The 19330-nt window shown below is 37.4% G+C and overlaps 1 protein-coding gene across 1 annotated transcript in view; it reads right to left on the bottom strand.

Moving 5' to 3' along the window:
- The window catches only part of LOC120779467 (zinc finger protein 2-like), a 192195-nt gene extending 173475 nt beyond the window's left edge, over positions 1-18720 (bottom strand). The window contains exon 1 of the mRNA XM_040111730.1: positions 18427-18720. The gene's annotated coding sequence lies outside the window, so the exon portion shown is untranslated. The remainder of the gene's footprint in view (positions 1-18426) is intronic.
- Between the last annotated feature and the right edge of the window lie 610 nt (positions 18721-19330).

Raw genomic sequence — 19330 nt, 5'->3', positions numbered from 1 at the left:
GGGTCCATTTCTTGAGATGAATTGTTCTCCGAAGTTTTCCCTCAAAATGGCCATAGAATCGCGAGCTGTGTGGCATGTAGCGCCATCTTGTTGAAACCACATGTCAACCAAGTTCAGTTCTTCCATTTTTGGCAACAAAAAGTTTGTTAGCATCGAACGATAGCGATCGCCATTCACCGTAACGTTATGTCCAACAGCATCTTTGAAAAATACGGTCCAATGATTCCACCAGCGTACAAACCACACCAAACAGTGCATTTTTCGGGATGCATGGGCAGTTGGCCACCAAGATCATGCGATTTAACGCCTTTAGACTATTTTTTGTGGGTCTACGTCAAGTCTAAAGTCTACAGAAATAAGCCAGCAACTATTCCAGCTTTGGAAGACAACATTTCCGAAGAAATTCGGGCTATTCCGGCCGAAATGCTCGAAAAAGTTGCCCAAAATTGGACTTTCCGAATGGACCACCTAAGACGCAGCCGCGGTCAACATTTAAATGAAATTATCTTCAAAAAGTAAATGTCATGAACCAATCTAACGTTTCAAATAAAGAACCGATGAGATTTTGCAAATTTTATGCGTTTATTTTTAAAAAAAAGTTATCAAGCTCTTAAAAAATCACCCGATATAAACGACATACAATAATTATACATACATACATGTCATTATAAATAATTTTATTATTTGAGTTTTGCTCTAAAAGTGCATTTAAGACATTTATTCGTTTCCTCGTGTTAAAATAACCAATATGTGAATTATCTTATTTATTGATGAATTTTTTTCCTAACGAAGCATCTTTATGTCTAAGTTATGTGAAAGCTTGCCCTAGCCCCTATATAAATAACATCGGAACTTTCAAACATACGGTTGACGTTACTCCTTATACAAGGAGCATTCCAAAGTAAACAGGACTTTTTGAATTTAGTGCCACCTGGTGGCGCCATCTATATGTCGACTGGTACGTTAGAAGCTGCTGTCTTTGTCGATTGTTCAGTGGGAATTTCATGACATTTCATTGATTGGAAGTGAAGTTATTGCGTTTTAAGTGTCAGTATGTTTGTGTTATCGATGCGAAAATGAACTTCGAACAAAAAGCCAACATTAAGTTTGTTTTTAAATTAGTAAAACTTTTACCGAAACGTTTCAATTGATGAAATAAGTCTATGGCGATGATTGCCTATCCCGTAGCAGAGCGCACTAGTGGTTTCAACGTTTTCAAAGTGGTTGTGAGGTTATAAATGACGATCAACATGTGGGCCAATTAAAATCCGTGATTTCCGGAAATTCCATCGAAACTGTCCGTGAATTCATCAAAAACCAGCCGAAATCATCATTGATATTCATGGAAATGGAAACATCCAAAACATCGATTTATCGCATTTTGACCGAACATTTGGGCTTACGAAAAGTGTGTGCACGGTTTGTTCCGCACAAATTGACGGAAGACTAAAAATTGCTCAGAATCCAACATTCGAAGGACATCATTGTGACCGATTATTTGACCAAAAATCAATTCTATGGCCAAATGATATTTGAAACGCCACCATTTCGACGAAATCATGTATAAAACAAAAATGTTAAAAGCTGCCCAACGCCGGCAAAGATCGTATTCGGTAATGTATACATTAGAAGCAAATTATTATTTGAAACAATGCAGGAAGTACCCAACAACCGAGGAATTTGCCTGACATAAGATGCTGAAGAAAAGGAGAATTAAAACAAATAAATGAGTGTGTGTAACACCAGCAAATTTCATTATTTGAAAGCACAATACATTAAAAATAGAGTACTCAATACCGCAGGCAATGTGTGTATCCTTCACATGCTATTGGTCTTACATGTTGCTATAAACACAAAAAAAATATATGTACATAAACATGACTGAATTGAAAAATTAAACGAAATAATGAAAAATAAAAATTGTATATTTGACCACAGGTGATACCTTCGTATAGAAAACAGGTTGCTATAAACAACCAGTTACCGTAGTAATCATCGGTAATTACCTTTACAAGTAAAACATTTCAGGTAACAACAACGCACATGTAATTATATAGGTATATATGTATATGAATATTTATATATGTATATATGTGTGTCAGGACATAAAAATTCTAGTAGGTACGTGATGCATACAAATAGAAATTTTAATGATTGCAAGAGCATACCCATGTAGTACAATGGTTGGAGGACACTTTTGCGATTGGATTGTAGATGAGAATGAACTATAGTTACGTGTGTGCACACATTTGAGCGGATTGATTTACAGGGATTCAAAAAAACGAAAAAATCGCGTATACGAGATATATTCTACAGATCATTCATAACAACTTTGCCTAGAAGACTATAAGTTTAACAAGTCAACCGGCCCGACACATTAAATCACTATGATTTTTGGTTGCCCAATCCTTCAAAAAGCGCGTGAATTGACAGCTATCCTTAGTTTGTGAATTGTATCACTTTGAGTGTAGTAAATTTTGTTATTAATTGACAGCTATCCTTAGTTTGTGAATTGTATCATTTTGAGTGTAGTAAATTTTGTTATTAATTGAAAAAATAATTAAAAGGAATTTCGCGTGTTGATAAAATATTAAACGGAAAAACTGTAGCTGAGGAAAAAAATTGGCTTGATGACGAGTTTTCGGACACTGCCCCAGGAAAATCAATCATTAATGATTCGTCTGCTAAGTTTAGACGTGCACATAGGAGCATTTAGTCTCAAAAACCGGACAAAATTATTTAAAGTGATTTTATGAATGAAAATTAATAAAAATGTATGATTAAATATAATAATGCAATATATTAAAATAAAACAAGTAAGGAAAGACTAAGTTCGGGTGCAACCGAACATTTAAATTGAATATATTTTAGAAGGGGGTAGTGCCGACCAGATTTTATCTATTTTTGCTCATCCCACATACTACAAATATGCCACATACTCAAAAAAATGTTCCCTCGGTTTCATTTTGGTACCTTACATACATTCAGCAATCATGTGAAACAAGGTCAAGTGGATGTCCGAAAATCTTGGTAATAGTTATATAGGTGGGGGGGTTGTGTTGGAGGGGTCAAGTTTTTGCGCAATTGTATCTATTTTAGGCGCAAAGATACACTGTTCTGAATAAAATATGTTCTGCAATTTTCATTGAGACTTGACTCAAATATTGGCGGATATATCCAACATAAAGTGACCTAGAAGTTTTAAAATCTTTATATTAGGTATATGGAGGCTCAGAAAAGTATTGACCCGATTCAACCCATTTTTGACACAATGAAATACTATTGTCAGAAAAGGATTCTGTGTGAATTTCAATTTCAAATCTCACACAATGAACGATATTTTCGGTCAAAAGTCAACTAATGGTATCGGGTTCACATACTCGGTACCTAGGGGCTTGAATAGTTTTGGTTGGATATAGAAAATTATTGGTCAAAAGGTGGCTTACTTTAAGGGAATTATTACCACAAAATTGTATTCCGTTATATTAATTAATTCTTTATTTGTGTACTGGAAAGTGAAAGAATCAAATGCAATTTTAAATTGTGTTATATGGGAAGTAGGCGTGTTTGTAGTCTGATTCCGCTCATTTTCACAGAGTGACATAGGAATATGAAAAGAATGTTACGTTCCAAATTTTGTCGAAATCGGTCTGTCGGGTCGCCAGAAAGTGGGCGGTTCCACGCCCATTGTCCAATTTCCACACCGGCTCCGATAGAGCCCCCTTATACCATCTATATACCACCCGTATAGAATAATTAAGCAGCATTTCAGTACTTAATTAAAAAAAAAAATAAATAAATCAGTACCTACTCATTTTATGCAACTGACCAACTTTTTTCAACGCGCTTTTTTTAAAGGGGGGGGAAAGACGGGGAAAATGTTTAAGCTTATATGTTAAGTAGAAGCCCTGTAGTTTACTAGGAAAAATAACAAACACACTAATTTCTAAAAAATTAAAAAAAAAATTAGTTTTTTTAATGATTCATTGTTTTCCCGAAAAAAAAACATAATAATACATTAACTAAATTAATTTTTATATCATTAATATTAAATACATATGTACCATGTTATCCTTAATCCACAAAAAATATTTTCAAGAATTCCGTTCACGCAATGAAAAAAACCACTTGCAATTTCGAGAACAATGGAGAGTTTCGCGAATAAGCACGTGTGTTCTGAACGAAGTCTAGGTTTCGACTATTTGTGTGGCAATATAGCGGCCTGAAGGTCATTCATTTAATCGGTTCATTGTAGAACGGTTATTAAGGTACAAAAAAAAAAAACAATTTTGAGTACCATCCCTGAAGTTTGTAATTTTCAATTTTGTGCGGTTTTTGAGGGTAAATGCTCCTATGTGACGTGGTGAAATAAGCACCGAAGACATTGAACGCAGTGGACGCCCGTTGTTACCGACGAAAACATCAAAAAAGTCCACAAAATCAGTTTGAATGACCGCAAAGCCGGCACTCTAAATAAGAGCTTTGAAGAAAAACTGAATGATCAGAAAAACCTCGCCTGGAAATGTTCTGTGAATGTTGTTCAAAATTTTCTAGGCAACCATGAAGCGGAAAATTACAAAGATTAAATAAATGAACTTATGATATCATTTAAAGCTTTGTGGTGTAATATGTCCTTGAAAATACATATGCTGGACTCTCATCTGAATTTCTTTCCGGCAAATTTGGGTGCCGTGAGTGACGAACAAGGTGAGAGGTTCCATCAAGACATTTCCTTAATGGAGAAGCGTTATCAAGGGAAATAGAGTACAGGACTGCTAGCAGACCATTGTTGGATACTTAAAAGGGACCTACCGGAAGCCAAATATTCAAGAAAATCTTAAGTATATATTAGATATTAGGAAATAATTCTGTAAGTGTGGCTGAATTTTGTACTTTTTACGAACATATATGTTTTGATGTCACAAGAAAACATGACGTGTACATTTTTTTTTTCACAGATATTTTATTATTTGGTGGCCTTGTATATTCAAAATTTGATATAAATTTTCATGTGACAAAAAAACATTACAAAATTGTTGACCAATGGTATCAATAAACAAAGCTCAAATATGGCATGTCTTAGCTTATATAGTATGCACAAATTCGTCCATAAAACAAGAGAATAGGGGAACTGCACTTTTATGAGTTTCAGGGAAATTTGCACAATTTTAAGTAGCAATTGTAAAAATAATTGCTATAGGAGTTTTCTCTTCAAAAATTTATTTGAAAGTAGTTATTTAATTTGTTTTACCCTGAAGAACAACAAAGTGGCGGGGCCGATGGATTGCCGGCCGAGCTGTTCAACCACGGCGGTGAAGAACTGATAAGGAGCATTTCAGTGTGCTCTGCCCACTCCACAAAACGGGAGCCCCACAATCAGCGCCAACTACCGAGGGACAAGCCTCCTAAATATCGCAAATAAGGTTCTATCGCGCATATTATGTGAAAGATTAAGGTCCACCGTCAACAAACTGATTGGACGTTATTAGTGTGGCTTTAGACCTGGAAAATCAACAACCGACCAGATATTCACCATGCGCCACATCTTGGAAAATACCGTGAAAAGAGAACTGACACACACCACCTCTTCGTCGCTTTCAAAGCTGCTTTCGAAAGCATGAATAGGAGTTGCTTTTCTGCCGCGATGTGTGAATTTGGTATCCTCGCAAAGCTAATACGGTTGTGCAAACTGACGTTGAGAAACACCAAAAGCTCCGTCAGGATCGGGAAGGACCTCTCCGAGCCGTTCGATACCAAACGAGGTTTCAGACAGAACGACTCCCTATTATGCGAATTCTTCAATCTGCCACTGGAGACAATAATTCGAGCTGTAGAACTTAATCGAGAAGCTACAATCTTTTATAAGAGTGTACAGCTGCTGGCGTATGTCGATGATATTGATGTCATCGAGTGCAACACCCGCGCCGTTAGTTTTGCTTTCTCCAGACTGGACAAGGAAGCACAGCAAATGGGTCTGGCAGTAAACGAGAGCAAGACGAAATATCTCCTGTAATCAAACAAACAGTCGTCGCACTCGCGACTTGACAGTCATAACTTTGAAGTCGTAGATAATTTCGTTCATCTTGGAACCACTATAAACACCACCAACAATGTCAGTCTGGAAATCCAACGCAGAATAACTCTTGCCAACAAGTGCTACTTCGGACTGAGTAGGCAATTGAGAAACAAAGTCTTCTCTAGACGAACAAAAGCAAAACTCTATAAGTCACTCATTATTTCCGTCTTGCTATATGGTGCAAAGACAGGGACGATGACAACAACTGATGAGTCGGCGTTGCGAGTTTTCGAGAGAAAGGTTATGCGAAATATTTATGGTCCTTTGCGCGTTGGCTACGGCGAATAGCGCATTCAGTGAAATAAAAGACAGCGGCTACGCTGGCTTGGTCATGTTGCCCGAATGAACGAAAACACTCCAGCTCTGAAAGTATTCGACGCAGTACGAAGCATAGGAAGAAGAGGACCTCCACTACGTTGGAAAGGCCAGGTGGAGAAGAACCTGGCTTCGCTTGGAATATCCAATTGGCGCCACGTAGTGAAAAGAAGAAACGACTGGCGCGCTGTTGTTAACTCGGCTATAATCGCGTATACGGTGTCAACGCCGGTAAAGAAGAATTATTTAATTTTTTTTTTTTTTTAATTAAGCTCAAACATGATTTGTCTTTACTTATAGGAGCTCCACACTGCAGGATACAAACAACAAGCATGTACATAACTTAACATAAGTAGTTTGCCTCTATGTATCTGCTAATGCGTAGGAAGAATGACAAACATATAAAACGCAGAAATGAGTTAAGTTCCTAAACTGCTCAGCTTGGACATATAAAATAATTCATTCAAAATTACTTTTATAAACATCATATCAAATTATTTGTTCATTCATTAATTTGCTATAAATAAAGATATGTATATTACTATGCTATGGAAAAAAATTCGGAACGTAAGTTACCAAAACGAAAGAAATATTGAACAGAACATTTCTATATGTGTTACTTTTATACTTTTAAACTCAAATTACTAGAAAAAAATCATGTGCATTGATTAATCGATTCAAACCACAAACCAATTTGCCTTAAAATAGTCTAAATTCAAGCGTTAATATCTTTTAAACGATTATTAGGCTTACGAAAAAATTGTAGTTGATCTTTTTTTGTAGAGCATTCAATTTTCTTCAAAATCCTTAAACAAAATTTTTTTTTCAGGTAGTTGGAAGCGAGTTATGAATTTTTATACTCTTGCAATCTGTTGCTTGTAGTTTAGTTCACCTGACGGTTGTACATATCACCTAAAATTAATCGCCATAGATATAGGGTTGTAAATATATAAATGACGTCAGGATGACGAGAAAAGTGGAAATATCTCTCTGTCCATCCGTCCGTGCAAGCGTCACTTAAGAAAAAATTTAGATATGTATATTGATGAAACTTGGTATGCAGGTTCCTGAGAAGAAAAAAATAACAAGTTCGTAGATGGGCGTAATCGGACCATTTCCACGCTCACAAAACGCCATTAACCGAAAACCTATAAAAGGCCATAACTAAGTTAAGGTATAAAACTATAATTTGACATAGGGGATCGCAGCAGCAAGGGGGACCTGTGAGCAAGTATTTTTGAAAAAGTGGGCGGGGCCCTCTAAGAAATTTAATGTACGTAGCTCCAAAACTGTTAAAACTAGAATAACCAAATTTGCTCAGCGTAAATACTAAAAGAACTCCTACCTACAGTGTGATAATGGAATAAATCGAAAGTTAATCCCGGCCATTCCCCATAAAATGGTACTGTTATAACCACTAAAAACGCTATAAATCAATAACTAATTACACCAGAGACATTCAATTTTACCTCCGTGATGGTATGAGAAGACTTTATGAGAGCCGGTGTGAAACTTGGACGATGGGCGTGGGACGGTCCACTGTTTGCTGAAATAACATATCTCAGCAAAGTTTAGTAGGTAGCATTCTTCTCATATGTGTATCACAGTACGAAAATGGGCGAAATCGGCCACGATTACTTCCCATAGCACACAAATTTAAATTTATAACTTTGTTTTTCTAACAAATCGTATGCTTTATAGACTTTATAGAAATCACATATCTCGGGAATGCTTAACCACTTTCTACCAAACTCGGTACATAACATTCTTCTACAATTACTACTACTGAAAATGGAAGAAATCGGTCTACAATCACGTCTACTTCACATGTAACACAATTTTGATTTACAACTGATCGTTTCGCATTTCAGTACATAAATAAAGCACCAATTAATGTAGCGGGACAAAACTTTTCCCGAATGGTGCCTTTGCAATCTACCACCTTATGAGCAAATATTATCCAAATCAAACCAAAATTGTTTAAGCCCTTAGGTAACGAATATGTGGATTATGGTCGGCCGTCACCAAACTGATTGGACCTTATCAGTGTGGCTTTAAGCCTGGAAAACCTACAACTGACCAGATATTCACCATGCGCTAAGGCTTTGAAAAGACGCTTTCGATAGCACGCTAAGGAGCTGCATCTATGCCATGATCGCTGAATTTGGTATTCCCGCCAAACTAACACAGCTCTGTAAACTCACGTTGAGCAATACCAAAGCTCCGTCATGATTGGAAAGGACCTCTCCGAGCCGTTCGATACCAAACGAGGTTTCAGACAAGGGAATCTGCTGCTGGAGAAAATAATTCGAGCTGCAGAACTTAATCGAGCAGCTATAATCTTTTATAAGAGTGTATAGCTGCTGGCGTATGCCGATGATATTGATATCATCGAGTGCAACACCCGCAGCGTTAGTTATGCTTTCTGCAGACTGAACAAGGAAGCAAATCAATTGGGTCTGGCAGTAAACGAAGGCAAAACGAAATATCTCTTGTCATCAAATAAACAGCTGTCGCTCTCGCGAGTTGGCTCTGAAGTCACTGTTGACAGCCATAACTTTGAAGTCGTAGATAATTTCGTCTATCTAGGAAATAGCGTCAATACCAGCAACAATGTAAGCTTTGAAATCCAACGCAGAATAACTCTTGCCAACAGGTGCTACTTCGGACTGAGTAAGCAATTGAGAAGTAAAGTCCTCTCTCGACCAACTAAAACCAAACTCTATAAGTCACTCATTATTCCCGTCCTGATATATGGTGCAGAAGCATAGACGATGACAATATCTGAGAGTCGACGTTGCGAGTTTTCGAGAGAAATGTTCTGTGATAGATTTATGGTCTTTTGCGCATTGGTCACGGTAAATATCGCATTCGATCGAACGATGAGCTGTATGAGATATGACGACAATGACATAGTTCAGCGAATTAAAGACCGCGGCTAAGCGGGCTACTTCATGTTGTCCGAATGGATGAAAAAAGTCCAGATCTGAAAGCAGCAAGGTGAAGAAAAACCTGGCTTCGCTTGGAATCTCGAATTGGTGCCACCTTGCGAAAAAAAGAAACGACTGGCACGCTGTTGTTACCTCGGCTATAAAAGCGTAAGCGGTGTCTACGACAGTAAAGAAGAAAAATAATGTTAAAAAGGAGCACAATAGGGTGAATGCTTCCCTCAGCATCCATATACCTAATATTAAGATTTTTGAACTTTCGGATGACTTTGCACCGCATATATCGTCTCATATTTGAGTAATCTCTATGACAATGAGCGGGCGTGTTTTATTAATAACCATGTATTGTTGTGCCCAAAATTATTTAGCGCTGAGTAAGAATGTACATAATTGATCTATACCTTGGTTTAGACCTCATATCTCTAATATAATGAATTCCGATCCTCCAGTTAACATTTTCCACATCAGCTAAATATATGTTAAATTTAGCCACTTCGGTCGTGTTGATTTCCAGTAGAATCGGAATCGAGTTTATTACCCCTACTAGCAGCCATCGCGTGCACATATAATAACCTCCGCACAATAACCACCACAAAAAAAAATGAATTTTTTCCATGTAATTTATATGGAAAACAGAAAATTTGAAATAGGCACCTCTAAATATTAATATTAAGAGCTCATCTTTTGAGTGACTTTCTTTTTCACATTTTCGAAAGTTTTTAGCCTGTTTTTCAGTTGAAAAAAAAGGTTGCCTCAGAATGACACACCCTAATGTATATCTTTGTTGAAGTATTCATTTTATAATTTTTTCTGACGCTAACTAAATTGAATAATGCCTAAGTTTATGGAAGTCGAAATTTTTGTATTCATAGATAATACGATGGACAAATGGTTATCTAAAGAAAGCTCAAGACGTTAAAATGTGGATTATATTTATTGTGAAACAAGCTAAAATTACTGATTTTTGTGAATGGGTATTGAGTTAGAGTTAAAACAAATATGAACAATTGTGTTTTGTATTCTAGACTTCACGTGAACAAAATAAATACATTTGTGCAACATTCCGTTAATCAATTTAAGAATTCAAACTAACCTTTTCTCCAAGGCAGACATTTCATAATAAAATTAATATCAGCTGACTATTCTTTCCCGCATTGCCAATTCGTTTTTAAGCGAAAATATGAAATAAGCTAAGTGTGATTTATTTGTCAAATATTTAGATATTAGCTTAACATGGTCGAATAAAGAACGTTTAATATTAAGTTTTTTACATTTTGTTATTTTTAGTTTAAATGATAACAAAAATTTTAAGTTGTTATGATTTTAAAATGAAGAAAAATGTTTGTTTTATAAACATACAGTAATTAAAAAAACGTTAACGAAAATATATTGTCAATATGTTTTAGAGAGAAGAGAATAAGGGATGTGTGTACAATTTCAGAACAATATCCCAATAACTGACGGACTAGTTCGCGTATACACAAACAGACAGATAAGTGTAAATAGACTCAGGACTCCACACTGATCATTTATACATATATAGGACATTGACAGTAACGGCGTCACCACCTTCATTTCGAACCGATGATTCCAGGAGGATGGGGTCATGTGTAGAAGTTCACGCAAGTGAGGAAAGTTCTCTGATCGCCATTCACTTGGGAGTGGCCAGAAACGATTCTTTTACATATGACTCAAGCAGCTCACGACTTCCGGTCTTTGACCAAGTGTCCTCTGGGTAGCCTAAGAACATCCGTTCGAAGGTGAGCTAAAGTGAGAAGGCGAAACATCCCCTGCATAGGGTTGTGCGCTGGGTTTGGGACCCGGCACGTAAAAAGCATATCGCTATGAAAAGCGACAAACAGCCTCGGATGAGAAACCCCTCTTTTGATGACGACCATGGCAAACGAAATAAGGATAACGATATCATGCACCTGGAATGTCCGGTCCCTTAATTGGGAAGGTGCCGCTGCCCAGCTGGTTGATGTCGTCGTGAAAATAAAGGCTGACATCACCGCCGTCCAAGAAATGCGATGGATGAGGACAAGACGAGTAGGTCCTTGTGACATTTACTACAGTGGCCATATAAAGGAGCGCAAGTTTGGTGTGGGATTCGTGGTGGGAGGGAGACTCCGTCGCCGAGTACTATCATTCACTCCGGTGAATGAACGTCTAGCCACAATCCGCATCAAAGCGAGGTTCTTCAACATATCGCTGATCTGCGCCCACGCTCCGACGGATGAGAAGGACGATGTGACCAAAGATGCCTTTTATGAGTGCTGCTGGAACGCACTTATGAGAGCTGCCCCGCCACGATGTCAAAATCGTGCTTGGCGACTTTAACGCCAGGGTGGGCAAAGAAGGTATCTTTGGCACTACGGTCGGTAAATTCAGCCTCCACGAGGAAACATCCCCAAATGTGTTGAGGCTGATCGACTTCGCCGGGTCCCGAAATATGGTTATCTGTAGTACTAGATTCCAGCACAAAAAAATTCATCAAGCTACCTGGCTGTCTCCGGATCGAAAACTACCAACCAGATCGATCATGTTGTGATAGACGGAAGACACGTCTCCAGTGTTTTAGATGTGCGTGCTCCGAGGTCCTAACATCGACTCGGACCACTATCTTGTTGCAGCCAAGATTCGCACCCGCCTCTGTGCAGCAAAAAACGCACGCCAACAAACACAAGGAAGGTTCGACGTCGAAAAGCTGCAATCACAACAGACTGCCAAACGTTTTTCTACTCGGCGTGCACTCCTGCTCTCTGAGAGCACTCATCAACAACTCGGTATAAGGGAACTGTGGGACGGCATTTCAAACTCCTTACGTACAGCTGCATCCAAAACCCTTGGTTTTCGGAAAGTGCAAAAGAACAACTGGTACGACGAGGAGTGCCGCGCCGCAGCGGAGAGAAAACAGGCTGCCTACGTCGCAACGTTACGATCGACCACTACACGTGCGGGATGGGATAGATACCGAGAATTGAAGAGGGAAGCGAGACGCATCTGCAGACAGAAAAAGAAAGAGGCCGAAATGCGTGAGTATGAAGAGCTTGATAAGCTGGCCGACAGGGGTAATGTTCGAAAATTCTACGAAAAAATGCGGCGGCTTACAGAAGGTTTCAAGGCCGGAGCATACTCTTGTAGAACACCCAAAGGTGATCTAGTGACCGATGCCCAGAGCATACTTAAATTATGGAGGGAACACTTCTCAAGCCTGCTGAATGGCAGAGAATGCACAACACCAGGAGAAGGCGAACCCGATTCCCCAATCGATGACGATGGAGCAGACGTCCCATTGCCCAACCATGAAGAAGTTCGAATAGCAATTACCCGCCTGAAGAACAACAAAGCGGCGGGGGCCGATGGATTACCGGCCGAGCTATTCAAACACGGCGGCGAAGAACTGATAAGGAGCATGCATCAGCTTCTTTGTAAAATATGGTCGGACGAAAGCGTGCCCAACGATTGGAATTTAAGTGTGCTATGCCCAATCCATAAAAAAGGAGACCCCACAACCTGCGCCAACTACCGTGGGATTAGCCTCCTCAACATCGCATATATAAGGTTCTATCGAGCGTATTGTGTGCGAAGATTAAAGCCCACCGTCAACAAACTGATTGGACCTTATCAGTGTGGCTTTTTAGAACCTGGCAAATCAACAACCGACCAGATATTCACCATGCGCCAAATCTTGGAAAAGACCCGTGAAAGGAGAATCGACACACCCACCTCTTCGTCGATTTCAAAGCTGCTTTCGACAGCACGAAAAGTTAGAACTGCCTCTATGCCGCGATGTCTGAATTTGGTATCCCCGCAAAACTAATACGGCTGTGTAAACTGACGTTGAGCAACACGAAGAGCTCCGTCAGAATCGGGAAGGACCTCCCCGAGCCGTTCGATACCAAACGAGGTTTCAGACAAGGCGATTCCCTATCGTGTGACTTTTTCAACCTGCTTCTGGAGAAAATAGTTCGAGCTGCAGAACTTAGTAGAGAAGGTATCATCTTTTATAAGAGTGTACAGCTTCTGGCGTATGCTGATGATATTGATATCATCGGCCTTAACACCCGCGCCGTTAGTTCTGCTTTCTCCAGACTAGACAAGGAAGCAAAACAAATGGGTCTGGCAGTGAACGAGGGCAAGACGAAATATCTCCTGTCATCAAACAAACAGTCGTCGCACTCGCGACTTGGCACTCACGTCACTGTTGACAGTCATAACTTTGAAGTTGTAGATAATTTCGTCTATTTAGGAACCAGTATTAACACCACTAACAATGTCAGCCTGGAAATCCAACGCAGGATTGCTCTTGCCAACAGGTGCTACTTCGGACTGAGTAGGCAATTGAAAAGTAAAGTCCTCTCTCGACGAACAAAAGCTAAACTCTATAAGTCGCTCATAATTCCCGTCCTGCTATATGGCGCAGAGGCTTGGACGATGTCAACAACTGATGAGTCGACGTTGCGAGTTTTCGAGAGAAAAGTTCTGCGAAAGATTTATGGTCCTTTGCGCGTTAGCCACGGCGAATATCGCATTCGATGGAACGATGAGCTATATGAGATATACGACGACATTGACATAGTTCAGCGAATTAAAAGACAGCGGCTACGCTGGCTAGGTCATGTTGTCCGAATGGACGAAAACACTCCAGCTCTGAAAGTATTCGACGCTGTACCCGCCGGGGGAAGCAGAGGAAGAGGAAGACCTCCACTTCGTTAAAAGGACCAAGTGGAGAAGGACCTGGCTACGCTTGGAATATCCAATTGGCGTCACGTAGCGAAAAGGAGAAACGACTGGCGCGCTGTTGTTAACTCGGCTATAATCGCGTAAGCGGTGTATACGCCAATTAAGAAGAAGAAGATTCCACCAGGCCAAAACCACACCAAACTGTCAATTTAGGTGAATATAGTGGTTGTTCATGAATAATTTGTGGAATGAAAGTGAACCTCATCGGAGAAAATGATTTTCTTAATTATTTATTATTATGTTTATAGTAAAATTGAATAATTTGGAAACGTTGTTCCACCTTTTCACGATGAAATTGTAAACATTACTAAATACAATAAAATAATACAGATCATGACATATTAAAAATGGCCGAAACGACACTTAGAAAACATATCATTCCTATTGGAAGACCCTATATTTCATAAAGTTTCCGACATTTTTTTCTGGGTTTTGCAAACTTCTGGGTTAACTTAATATGCTCTGCTCCAGGTATAAAAGTAAATTTTTTAAATAGAGTACAAATTCAAGAAAGTTTAATTAATTATGTGAGACACTGTGTGTACATTCATATACATATACATGTGCCCAAAAAATAAGGTGACAATTGAATTTAAACTGCGCGCGTCAAAGGATTTGGAGAATTATTTTTTTAGGTTGGTAGCACTGTCGGTCACATTTATGTAAAATTTCATGTCAAAACATTCATTAGCTTTTGAGATACGTGTCCTTTTGTGAGCTGCTAAAAGTGAGTTTTTCGTTTTTTGCGATGTCTAAATTTGTTAAGCAAAGAATTTGCATTAAATTTTGTTTACGGAATCAATTTTCTGCTGCGGATACGTTGAGAATGGTGCAGAAAGCCTTTGGTGATGAGGCTATGTCGAAAAAAAATGTTTACAAGTGGTATAGTGAGTTCCAAGCCGGCCGTGAACGTGTCGAAGACGAAGAGCGTCCAGGGCGACCATCAACCTCAACCGACGAAGCTCACGTTCAACAAATCAAAGATTTGGTGTTGAAAAACCGTCGATTAACAATTAGAGACCTTGCTGATGAAGTTGTCATATCGAAAGGCTCAGCCAATACCATTTTGAAGGATGTTTTGGGCCTCAAGCGCGTCAAATCTCGACTGGTACCGAAAACATTGAATTTTTTGGAAAAAAGGCATCGCGTTGTAGTGTGTGAAACGATGCTTTCCGACTACCAGGGTGTCACGAAACGCATTATAACTGGCGATGAGACTTGGATCTATGCTTACGAGCCCGAAACAGCCGATCAATCGAGCGAAAATCGTGCTAAAAGAGAGCCGAGACCAAAAAAATCGCGCCAAAGTCGCTCAAAAATCAAGGTCATGTTGACTGTTTTCTTCGATTATCGTGGTGTTGTGCATTATGAATTCCTTCCAACCGGTCAAACAGGCAACAAAGAATATTATTTGAACGTTATGCGTCGTTTGCGTACCGCTATTCGCCTAAAAACGCCGGAATTGTGAAAAGACAATTACACCACGATAATGCACCATCCCATACTGCCCTCGTAATTCGTGATCATTTCGCCAAAAACTCAACCCATATCGTTCCGCAACCACCGTATTCACCTGACAAAAGACCGCTCCAGGGACACCGTTTTTATACGATAGAGGAGATTCAAGCCGCAGCGAAGACGGAACTGAAGGCCATCCCGGAAATTGACTACAACCAGTGTTTCGAGGATTGGAAAATCCGTTGGCATAAGTGCATTGCATCGGAAGGGGATTACTTTGAAGGGGATGAAATTGATTTGGAAGAATAAATAAAGAGTTTTCAAAATAAATACAATGTCACCTTATTTTTTGGGCACAGTATACACGTGCTATTGAACTGAAACTTGTTAGGAATGCACAGCAGTGTGCATGCAGATTCCCGTGACTTTATGATACATATATGTATGTCAGTCATAATACAATGTTACCCGATGTCATATAAAATTTTAGTGTGAGCTCTTCGACTTGTTTATGTACATGGCTTTGGGTGAATCATTGTATATTGGAATTTTTGCGGGCCAGTCGTCTTTTTAACAATGTTAGCAGGCAGCTGTGACTGACTATTTATGACATCAAAAGAATTAGATAATTAAATAATTGTGAATCGTACTGTAATTCAAATTACGCATTTGCAGCATTCGATAATTGAATAGATAAAAAGAAATGCACTTGCAAATTTGCAATTCATTTTGTAAACGAAAACTAGTTTTCCATATTAAGTGAATGTATAGAATAAATGTGTGAAATGTTTCCAATGTACAATTGCTTGCAACTTTAAGACAACAAACAAAAAAACGTTAACTTCGAAGCAAACATAATACCCTTCACAGGCGCTTAACTTATAACATAAAACGGTATTTAAAGATCTTTAACTCAATTTTTATCGACCAGCTTGTATGCCAGTTATATGCCATAGTAATACGATCCAAATATTGTTCAGAGATTGTAACGTTGTTTTAGACAATAATACATACATATGTATGAAAAGTTTCCCCTACAAGGACTAATTTTTAGTTATGCACACAGACGGACGGACATGGCAAAATCGACTCTGCTCGTCATGCTGATCATATGTGTATATAATATATAATATTAAAGAAAGGCCATAATTTAAAATATTTTTTTTTAACACGATTTATTATAAATAAATATTAAACATGAAGCACTCACTAGCGATCTATCAATTCTCAACATGGATCAGCATCCAAATATCACAATGAATATTTAACATAAGCAAGCGCCAATGAGAGAGGTGTCAGAACACAGGGCATGCTAAATTGAATTGCGGCTTCGAAATTAATCATTTTTCTTGGTAGTAATCAAATTTAATTTCGCGTAAAGCACAATTTGAAATTTCTTTATAATTTTTCCTGTCACCGCAAAATGAGTAATTTCGTATATTTCAATGTGAAATTTATAAACGAACACAATTTTTTTAATATACATATATATTGATATTTTATTATACTTTTTATTATTATGTATTAGTTTAAATTGTATTACTTTAACTATGCGAAGTACACAGTTTCCGTCGCTAATTTTCTATTCATTGCTTGCATTTAAAATTTTCGTTATGCGTTTTTAATTTGATGTCACAGCACAAATCTGTAGCAAAATTTATTATTTTACTAACCCCATATTTATTAGATAAAATATTAAATAGTATTTTTGTGATAACAGTAACGTATTTTAGGTAATTTCTTTTATAAACAGCACATCGTGAAACATATTTATTTAGAACATACCACGGACACAAAAGCTAAATCTCCCACACATTTACGAGAACCATTTTTTTAAGTAACAAATTTGGCATAGTTACTTTTATATTGTTGATTATGTTGCAAATAGGTAGTATTCACCGTGGACATTTACGTAATTAACTCACTCAAACCGACATACACCACGTATTTCTTGATGGAACTCGTAACGATTAATTTATTAATTTAAGTATAATGAGCGATTTTCAGAAACTCTTTAGAAGCGCGGTTTATTGCGGAAAACGACTGCATTTATATTACTGCTAAACCACCAAATTTTGTTCCCCGACTCCAACCAACATTATGTAGTACGATGTAAATATGACATGCCATTTGGCAAATAAGTAAATATGCACTCATATAAAATGTTGTAGGATATTTGCGCATACATATGTATACACATGTGTATCCTGCAAATATGTTTTGCATATGCACAAATATTTCCTTAGATTGTGCATTTTATTAAGGGTTGAAAGCTGAAATTCACGATTATAACTAACGACTTTTATTTGTATCTGTTTTTTGTTTCAATGTGCTCATTTTATACGGTGTGCAAAAAAGTTTGCTTTAGGAAATCTTCATTTCCAATAGCAGAAGGGTTGAAAAGTAAAATTAGCATGTAAGTTTAAATATGTGGATTCACGCGTACATTCATTCATAAGCTATCAAATTATAAAAATGTATACATATATGTGCTGTATGTACATATGTACTTACATATGTAAACACATATTTGTTTGGTGACAGAAGGGGGGAAAGCTTCCATATATATTGCACAGGTCAACAAACAATGATTTTAAACTGGCGCTGCAAACACATAATTTATATTTAAGAACAGAATCAGTAGCTTGTTACAAAATGCAACATGGTAAAATAATTAGTGCATTAGAGCTTATTAAAAAAAATTGTAACTTAATTTATATTTTTTCCCTTAAAATTACATAATGATTTAGAAATGATATAATTGCATTCAATAACAGCTTCGATATCTAAAAACAAAGGGACTTATAAATGCATAATTAACACTCCAACTAAATAAAAAAAAAATAATAATATTAAAAGTATAAAAACAACTGCTTGACTGACACGATTAAGACCTGGTACAATAGTTGTATATTTAGTAAGTGAATGAAAACGTGATTGAAATCGGTACGCGGTAACACAAGCTATCACAACTCAACTGTAAAATTCCCGTCGAAACAATACTTCGGAAATGTAAGCTTGTACGATTTTTTTCTAGTATTTCACATTTTTTTAAAATAGTAAAAAAATCGCAAGACGAGTTAAAAAATAATAATATCCGGCTGGCACAATACTGGTCACTTAAATATTTTTGTTATATGTTTTATTCATTTTCATATTGAATTGAATTCTGTTATTGTTGCTCATTTTACCGATTTTACCAGTTCTGATTTTTATGTAGTTGAGGCATTTGCCTAATTATTAATATCTCACAAACTGAGCGTATTTATATGGTAGTTTTAATCAAAGGTCAATAGCATAACACATCTTATATTATATTTGCCGGTGAACCATAATAAGCCGGGACTGACAAAGCGTTTTCTTTATTGTATTACATTGTACCACCGTAATGCATATATTGCTTATAATGTGGTAAAGCTTTGGCTTATTGTTTATAATAGTTGAGAGATACTTTTGGTGCGTACATTTTAGTGGTTGGAACAATAAAAAGTAACAGAGGCATTATCTGCGCATTCTTCAACGTAAACTCTTAACTTTTTATATATTTATGGTTAAAGCATATTTACTTTTTTAACTTTTTTTATTATTTTATTTCACATTATTATTTACTGAATTTTTTTATGAATTTTTTATGTTTATTTTATAAAAAACACAACTTTAATTTTATTTAAAACAATAAAGGTGGATATATTTTAACCATCGGCGAGCGAGCACTGTACTTGTATATATTCGCACTATCAAATATAAAACGAGAGAAATTTGCCTCGTTAAGACATACTAACAACAA

Source organism: Bactrocera tryoni, unplaced genomic scaffold (assembly GCF_016617805.1).
Source record: "Bactrocera tryoni isolate S06 unplaced genomic scaffold, CSIRO_BtryS06_freeze2 scaffold_11, whole genome shotgun sequence".
Classification (NCBI taxonomy): Eukaryota; Metazoa; Arthropoda; class Insecta; order Diptera; family Tephritidae; genus Bactrocera; species Bactrocera tryoni.
This window is presented reverse-complemented; position numbering and strand designations above follow the sequence as displayed.